This window comes from Cucurbita moschata, unplaced genomic scaffold (genome assembly GCF_002738365.1).
Source record: "Cucurbita moschata cultivar Rifu unplaced genomic scaffold, Cmos_1.0 Cmo_Scf00040, whole genome shotgun sequence".
NCBI classification, from domain to species: Eukaryota; Viridiplantae; Streptophyta; class Magnoliopsida; order Cucurbitales; family Cucurbitaceae; genus Cucurbita; species Cucurbita moschata.
In genome coordinates this window covers 788,320-797,359 of record NW_019268556.1, presented here as the reverse complement: position 1 = coordinate 797,359, position 9,040 = coordinate 788,320, and the positions used below count along the sequence as shown (strand labels likewise).

General features: G+C 36.0%; 1 long non-coding RNA gene across 1 annotated transcript in view; it reads right to left on the bottom strand.

The window, feature by feature from the left end:
- The window catches only part of LOC111432768, a 22,445-nt gene continuing 13,405 nt past the window's right edge, over positions 1-9,040 (bottom strand). Inside the window, exons 3-4 of the long non-coding RNA XR_002708684.1 lie at positions 5,544-5,560; positions 1-68 (exon numbers count right to left, since the gene is read on the bottom strand). This is a non-coding gene — a long non-coding RNA (uncharacterized LOC111432768). The remainder of the gene's footprint in view (positions 69-5,543; positions 5,561-9,040) is intronic.

The window sequence follows — 9,040 nt, the reverse complement described above, 5'->3', positions numbered from 1 at the left end:
AACCAATCATCATATCGGTCCCTAGGCCCCATTGCTGGAAAGGCTCGGCTTCAAAACCGTACGTGGAGCTTCCGCCTCATACGACTCCTCTAGGAATGGAGGTAGGCCCAGCCTAGGCTTGTGCGGTTAAGGTTGTTGTACACGAACTCAAGAAAAAAAGAATGAAAAAAACGATGTTTCCTCGAGTCTTTGACATCAAAAAGGTTGTAATAACGAAAGAGAGAGAAGAGAATTTGATAATAGCTAGTGGAACAAAAAAGGCATGAGAGTGGTACTTGGGCCGAGTTCAGTAAAGACTGCTTGGCTGGCTACCTAGTGATTTATACCCCTCACTGCAGACTTTCTATCTATATCTGTCTACATCCAATCAAAGACGTCAATAGAAGCTCTGCTTTCTTTTCATTCATCAGCGGTTTTCTCGATACGAAAGAAAAGGGCTAGCCTGCATACATATATATATCAATCATTACATTAGCTGTTGCTTGCTGTATCTGACGGATGCTGTAAGGAAGGGTCTAACTGTACCGCTTTTCAGATGCAAATAATGAGATCACCCTCTTTCTTATTCATTCCACTACCGATTGATTCTAGCGATAATAGGAAAACCTCTTTCTTATTCATTCCTTTAATGATCCTTTGCCAGTAGTAAGTAAAGCCTATAAGGAAGAGACACCTTTTGATTGACTGATTTCATTCTTGTACTCTCTCTGGTAAAGCAGCTAATTAATTGACTTGATTAAATTAATCTGTTCTTTGCTCTGTTCTTTGCTTTGTTGTTTTGTTTGATATTCTCTTTGCTTTCAATCCTTCACTTATCTTATGACTGAGAGTGAACTATAACTTCTCTTTCTCTTCTAACTAACTCCTTAACTTACTAATTTAGCTTTTTCGATCAACCTATATGTGTGGTTCTGTAAACTCAGACCGAAGATTCTCCTACTGTAGGAGGATTCTTGACTTCACTCTTTTACTCGAGAGTAAACAAAGGAATAGAACAGAATGTTGCGGCTGAACCTTATACTCTCTATCTCTTTCACCTCTTTTCCTCTGTAAATAGGTTATGAATATGATGTCCTTGACTTTACGAGCTCCCAGCTGTACTCCTTCTTTGTCGTGAAGAAGAAAGATTAATGGATTGAACGAGGTAAACAGGTCGATTCCCTTATCTATTATTTATCCACAGTAAGTAAACTAAGAAAGACTGAACTTTAACAAATCTTTCACCCGCCCTCTCTCTTATTTATTCATATTCTACTGATCGGAAGGAGGTAAAGTCAAGTTATTTGAAGAATAAATAACCTTTCTTTACAGTAGAGGAAAGACTAAGAAGTATGAATAATAGTTTACCGTCTTTGTTCTATCTAGAATGAAGGAGTTAGCGGCTTTAGCTTTTCAAGAGTAAAGCGTAAGAAGAGAGAGAGAATGCGCGGGAACAGCGGTAAAGAAAAAGGAAGAAGAATCTGCCTTTCCTGTTGAGTAAAGAAAAGAGAAAGACTGAACCAACACCCGTAACCCATTTATTCCACCTCCTCGTAAACAAGTAAAGACTAAAGATCAAGCTAGCTACTGAACCTGAGTCAATCCGAAACTCAAGATGAATGAGACAGATTGAACTCAAACCTGTCCCTGAAAGTATTTCAAGTCTTCACTCTCGATTCATTCTTTAACTGATCTTGATCCTGATTCTTTGGTGTCAAGCAAAGGAAACCAAGAGTCTGTTACAAATATTAATAAATGGTAGGTCATAAGAGTAATGGAGTTGTCACCACTACGGAACAAGGACACGGTGGTCGAGATTACTACCCAAAATCTAAAATCCCATTAGGCAAATCTTGAAGATGATCTTCAAATAAAACGAAAAAGAGATTTAATCTATAGAATACCAGACAGTTCGAGAGCTCCATTGGCCTAAGGGGAGGCTCTATAGGGTACTTTGTTCGATGGGAGGATTGTTGAGGGGGAGTCCCACATTCGCTAATTTAGGGAATGATCATTGGTTTATAAGTAAGGAAATACATCTCCATTGGTATGAGGTCTTCTGGGGAAGCCTAAAGCAAAGACCATAAGAGCGTACACTCAAAGTGGATCCGTGATTCCAAACACGCGGATTGTCCATTGAAGACATGTTGGAAGATCTGCAGAGATCTTACGATAAACTTTGGAGCTCATAATCTTAAAGGTATTATTGAAATTTATCAGAGTAGGATTATTTTTTAGACCACGATATGGATATTTTTATTAATTTAGCTATAATATACTTTTAATAGCCTAAGTCCATCATTAGCATATATGGTTCTCTTTCGGATTTCACTTCCTCTTTCATGGCCCAGCATCCTTGGTGGCACTCGTTCCCCTCTCCAACTGATGTGGGATCTCACAATCCATCCCCCTTGAGGGCCTAACGTCCTTGTGGCACACCACCTGGTGTCTGGCTCTAATACCAGTTGTAATAGTCCGAGCACACCACTAGGAGATATTATCCGCTTTGGGTTTTTCCTTTCGTGCTTCTGCACAAGGTTTTGGGCTTACCCTTCTCGGCTTTCTCATTATGCGTCTACTATGGGGAGGGTCTAGCCTTACTCCGACCAGTGTCTCGCACACGTCACGTGACTTTCTCTGATACCATTATAACAGCCCAAGCTCATCGCTAACAGATATTGTTCGCTTTAGCTTGTTATGTATTATTGTCAGCCTCACGGTTTGGATTGGGGAACGAAGCATTCCTTATATGGGTATGGAAACCTCTCCATAGAAGATGCATTTTAAAACCGTGAGGTTGAAGGCGATACCAAAAGGGCCAAAGCAGATAATATCATCTAGCGGTGGGCTTAGGCTATTACATATGGTATCAAAGCTAGACTCCGGGCGGTTTGCTAGTGAGGACACTAGATGACAGGTTTCAGATTCAACCGACCCAAATTTGAACCTGTAAATTTCTTCTTCCTTACTCGACTCATTACAATTTTTGGTGCCTTTCTCTCTCCTATTTTTCGCTCGCCTCTTCTCACTCTCCAACAGAAATCATTCCCTAATTTCTTTGGTTTGTCTACTCTCGTAGGTCATGACGACAAGAAAACTTACACAAGGAGACGGTCGTGGGATCAGTGCCAAAAACACAAACTTGCTCTCAGACTCCTCTTTGACGGTTGTCACTCACTAATTGCTCTGGTCCTACGGCCATGATGACAAGAAAACTTACACTAGGAGATAATCAGGAGATCAGTGCCAAAAACAAAAACTTTTTGTGTATGGTTTCAACCGACAATTTAAGGAAAACAATGGCTTACCGACTTGAATACTTGACATCGTTGGTCGTTTCTACTGCTATTTGACTGTCCTTCATCGTTCATTAAGTATGTAACGACCCATGCCTATGATTCGAAATCCAAATTCGACACCTGTTGGCTCTGGCATTCTCGTGCAACATGGTCACGTTACCTACTCCTCGCTTCTTAAGAATGAAAACTATCTTCACATACCAACACAAGTTCTTCCAGCATATTTTTGTCCTCACTCACATGCATCCTAAAAAAATTTCTAGATGTCACCCAACATAGAATTGTTCCAAGAAAAGCATACTTAACCATGAAGATTCTTATGATTGAGTCACTGGAAAAAAAAAAGGTGCACCTTGTTAGTATAGGTAGTAACTTGCACTTCCTTTAAACTTTTTTTTGTCATCCTACCTCCATGACCGCTTTCATTCAGATGTGGTCTTAGTTCATTCATGTACCCCTCTTTTACTTGGGTGTAATATACCCACCAACTTTCACCTTAGTTCGTCCCCAAACTACATCTTAATAGGAGAGGTCTGACTCTAATACCATTTGTATTGATCCATGCTCGGGATTCAGAATCCAAATCCGACACTTGTTGGTCCCGACATTCTCTTACATCTTCTGCAACATGGTAAGGTTACTATTCACTTTTTTAAGGAAATGTTTGTTTTACGTTATGGAGAAAGATTTTAATACTAGAAAAGTCTTTTCCCAAGAATAAAAAAATGTGCCGCTTTTGTGCAATCTCTATCCCATGCAAATGATTGGGGTTTTAGGATTGTTTTTATAATATTAAAAAAAAAAATTACTTTTTTATTTTATATTATTTCTTACTCCAATTATTTATTTTTCTCCATTTTCTTTCATTTTAAATTCTTAAATTATTTAATTTGTTGTTTTTTAATATGATTTTTTTTTAAAAAAAAAAATCAATTATTTATGTTTATTATTGTAGACGCGTGGAAAAAAGAAAAAAAAAATGTAACCTCCCTAATTTTGTTACCATTTAAATTTTAGCTAGAAATTAAATACCAAGATATTATAGTAAGTTAGTAGAAAAATTATTTAAAACGGCCAAACAAAAGTAAGGGAGAAAAACAGAGTGGTACAACATAGAGAAATTATTATTATTCTTACCTAGTGAATATAATGTTATAACAAATAATATTTGGATTGAATGAACCAAGCGGCATGAAATAATATTGACATATTTTTAATTTAAGTTTTACTATCAAATACAATTTAGAAACAATGAAAACATGAAATTCGATTTTTGTTGAGTCAATTAAATTTATGTTCAAAATAGGTAAAACCTCAATATAAGTGAGAACGAATTCGAATAATGAAAGCAAGCAAATTATGATGCATGAGGTATGATGATGTATGAGTTATGATGATTTATGAGCTGTATCCCGTATACTAATATATGATGATGAATGAGTTTGTCTAGACGAAAACCATGTAACGATATCTCATTGGTTATCTTCAAATTTCTTAATGTTACTTCTGAAAGCTCTTAAGTATTTTTGAAACGTGGTACTAATAGTAGGGTAGTTTTGAAATTTATAAAAAAAATGTTTTATAAATATTAATAAAGGGTATTTTGAATTTTTTTTTTAAGTTTAAAATATTGATTAAATTTTTGAAAATTTATAGATATTTTTAAAAGTATTTTTTTCTTTTTTAATTTTAGGGGATGAGAATAATTAAATTGAGTATGCAAAGGAGAGGAGAATGAGAATATTTGAATTGAGTAAGCAAAGGAAAAAGGGAAATGCTCGGATTTGAATGAGACACATTCTTGGGTGTGAAGCAAACCAAACTAAGGATCGGTTATAAATATTAATAAAATATGATATATATGTAAACTATAATTTAGTACTCAATATCCTTAACAAAAGGGTAGGTCATAAGAGTAAGGGAGATGTTACCACAGCAGAACATAGATATGGTGGTCGAGATTACTACCCAAAATCTGAAATTCTATTGGGCAAATCTCGAAGATGATGGTGAAATGAATCGCAAAACAGCTTCAATCTATAAAATACTAGAGCATATAAAAAAGGTTAATCCAAACGCATTCAAACCGCAGCTGGTATCGTTCGGCGCATTTGTTGCAATTGGAGAAGAATAAACATTCAGCACTTAATGACTTTGAAATGTGCTGCAGATTGTTCACTGAAGACATCGTGAGTGAGCTGTGGGACATGTTGGAAAATCTGCAGAGATCGTATGATAAACTTGATGCTAAATGGAAAACAGAACCAGCCAAATTTTTGGAGCTCATGATCTTGGATGGTTGTTTCATGGTGCTTCTCTTGTCGAATGATACCTGTCAAGAGATAACATGGATGGCGCGAGATATGTTGCTGCTTGAGAATCAGCTACCCATGATGCTTCTTGACAAGCTATATTCCATAACAAAGTATGTCTATCTCTACTTAGCTCAAGTCCATTCCTTTTTAAGTTCCTTGTGTAAGTAATTTTTGGGGAAGTCTGGAAAGGAAAGTCCAAAGGTGACAATATCTACTAGCGGTAGACTTGGGTCGTTACACTAATAAAAGTGTGAAGTGGTTTAAAAATCTTGAGGGGAAGCTCGAAAGGAGAAACACAAATAAGATAATATTAGATAGTGGTGGAACTTACCCGTCATTGTAAAGGAACATTTAATGGAGAAGAAGTACTCGCACCTTCTAGATATGTATAGGGTGGAATTGCAATTTTACCTGGGGGAACGAAGAGAAACTATTTCAAATCAGCAACGTGGAAATGAGATTCAGCCACTTGGGAATGGGTCATGAGATATAAAGCTAGGATCAAACTCAAGAAAGGGTTTAACCTTAGAGACGTGCATTTTGATGAAGACAAAGGTGTGTTGATTCTCTTGTTCATCGAAATGAATGCTAACATTGAATCAGGCTTATTGAACGTGAACGTGATGACATTTGAGAAGCTTTTTGGGATTGAGAACATAGTAGGCTCTTTCATCATCTTGATGGGTAATCTACTGAAGAAAGATGAGGTAGATTCATTCAATCAGCTGGCCAAAGGCACGGTTTTGCCCATTTGGGCTCTACAATATAGTGAATAAGCATTGTACAAGGCCATGGAGAATATGGTGGACGGCTCTCAAAGGTGTCAACTTTCAAAATCCGTGGACCATTATCTCTACTTTTTCTTCTATGATCGGTTTTGCGCTCCTTATTATCCAAACCGTATACGGAGTGTATGGTTACTACCTCCCACGTCGATCTTGATCCAACACCACTCATATGCTTTGGTTTCAATCAAGTTTTAGTTATTTTCTTTTTCTTATTTTTATTATTTACGTGTTTGTTTATCGATATCTTGTCTCTGATATTATCTTCATGATCTCAAGCTTCAAAAATTTCTCACTCCAAAGTTGTCCCCAAAACTCCCCAGCTCACATCTTTCTTGTACGTACATAGAAAATCTTCCACAATTACATTCCAAAACAAGATATACGTGTAAGAAAAAAAATGTGATAGAATTTGTTGTCATCATGCAATTCACTTAGACGTTGTCTATAGCATATGAACACTAAAAACAGAAAAAGGAGAGGTGTGTGCACTTGTTTGGAGGAAGGTTTGGCATTGCATGTCATTTTTGTAGTGATAGGACGCTCTATGCACCATTTCAATACTACTCGTCGTGACTTTAGCTTGAGCATAGTAGCACCCACGCATTGTCTTTAAGAAACAAACGAAACCTTGACCCAAAACGCACTCTAGAACCCACATGGCTTGAGGGAGAGATGAACTTGGAGTAGAAGTCGAGGCTCCTACTTTGACAAGTGGGTTTTGAGGGTCAACTCGATCTAACCCCGAAACAAAATTTGAATGCCCGTAAGTCTAACTCTTCACATTAATACATGAGAAAGAAATCCATTATGACTTGTGACAAGAGTTGTATGGTCTATTCAATGTCGTAATTACTCAATTGTGTGCATGAAAATTGTACCAAAAGTGGTGTACCTTACTTTTTGTACTACCATTCAATTTTGTACGTGGAAGTTATATCAAGAGTTATGGTCAGAGTTTATGCTCTAAAGTCCCGTGATTAATTATTAGTAGTTAATTAGTAGTTCTGTTACGTATTGATTTCGAGAATCGAACAATGGGGTCGCACCCTCTAACTAGCCCTAAAGGAACTTAGTTTATGGTTGGATCATAATTTTTTTTTATTTTATTAGAGAACAAGTGATACTTAAGTGAAAGATAGGTAAAACGGACTTTTTGATACCGCTGTAATTATGCATAACTCTCGAAGGATTTATATTCATAAACACAACCTATTTTATGCGGTATAAAAATAAATTTATAATTGAGTTCTTTAGCATTAATAAATGAAAATCTATTAAGAAATATTTTAATTAATTTTATATTAATGATGTTTAAAGGTATTATTGAAATTTATCATAGTAGGATTATTTTTTAGACTGCTACAAAATTTATAAATATTTTTATTAATTTAGCTTTTAAATATTTTTAACATGCAAATTATAATAAAAATTATGTTATTCTAAACGTGCATGTTATATAAACCTATATTTCATACGTCCATTTTCATTTTTTTTTTAAAAAAAACATTAATTTCTCTAAATCCAAAATTTTAATTTTTTTATTATTCTTCCCTAGTGAATAAAATATTATAACAAACAATATTTGGACGGAATGATTCAAGCAACATGAAATAATATTGACATATTTTTAATTTAATTTTTACTATCAAACAATTAGAAACAATGAAAACGTGGAATTCGATTCTTGTTGAGTCAATTAAGTTTATGTTCAAAATAGGTGAAACTTCGATATAAGTGAGAACGAATTCGAATAATGAAATCAAGCAAATTTGGAGCTAGATAGAAATGTGGCTAAAGCCAACCAAGTAAGTGGCCTCACTATAGGATATGCTAGAAATTGTATGAGTTACAATTTATGGTGTATGAGCTATGATGATGTATGAGCTGTATCGTATGATGTCGTATACTAGTATATGATGATGTATGAGTTATGATGCTTGAGTTAAGATGCTTGATGATGTGCATAATATATATAGTTTGATATATGACGTACTTGATATGCTTGATGCAATTTATGGCGATATGATGAGTATGATGATTGCATGACGTTTGTCTTAATATAGTGATGTTTTTCATATTAAGCATGCTATATGATAATGAATGCCATATTGCATCATGTCAATAGATCGACATAGGACACAATCCTAAGAGCATGAAAATGATATTAATATAAATATCCAATGAGCATGTGTTACTTAATGTAACAAAGAGATGAGACTAGAGGGTTGTGTCAGAAGAGATGATAAGATGACATTTAGAGGGACCTCATGCATAATGTATGTTCATAAGCATAGGAATACTTCCCCAAAGACGATGAGTGTGAACACGCATAGTATGATGATGAGGGTAGTCTTGGGAGCAAGACACCAAGGGGTTGCACTGACCTCAGAACGTCGCTATAGATTAGCTTGACCAGAGAGGGTCCAGGGGGTATGCGAGCCCCCTAGAGATTCACACTCGCACGTGTGAGTTATGTGTAGGGAAGTACTACACATTCATATTAGTCTGAGACTGGAGGCCACCCCTAGAGAATAGAGAAAGGTCCCAAGAGCATGATGACATGTATTTGCACTTGCATGACCCCTATAGTGGGGCCACTTACTAAGTATTCTTCGAAATACTCCGGCTGTGTGTCACATCATTTTTCATGTAAAGGCAA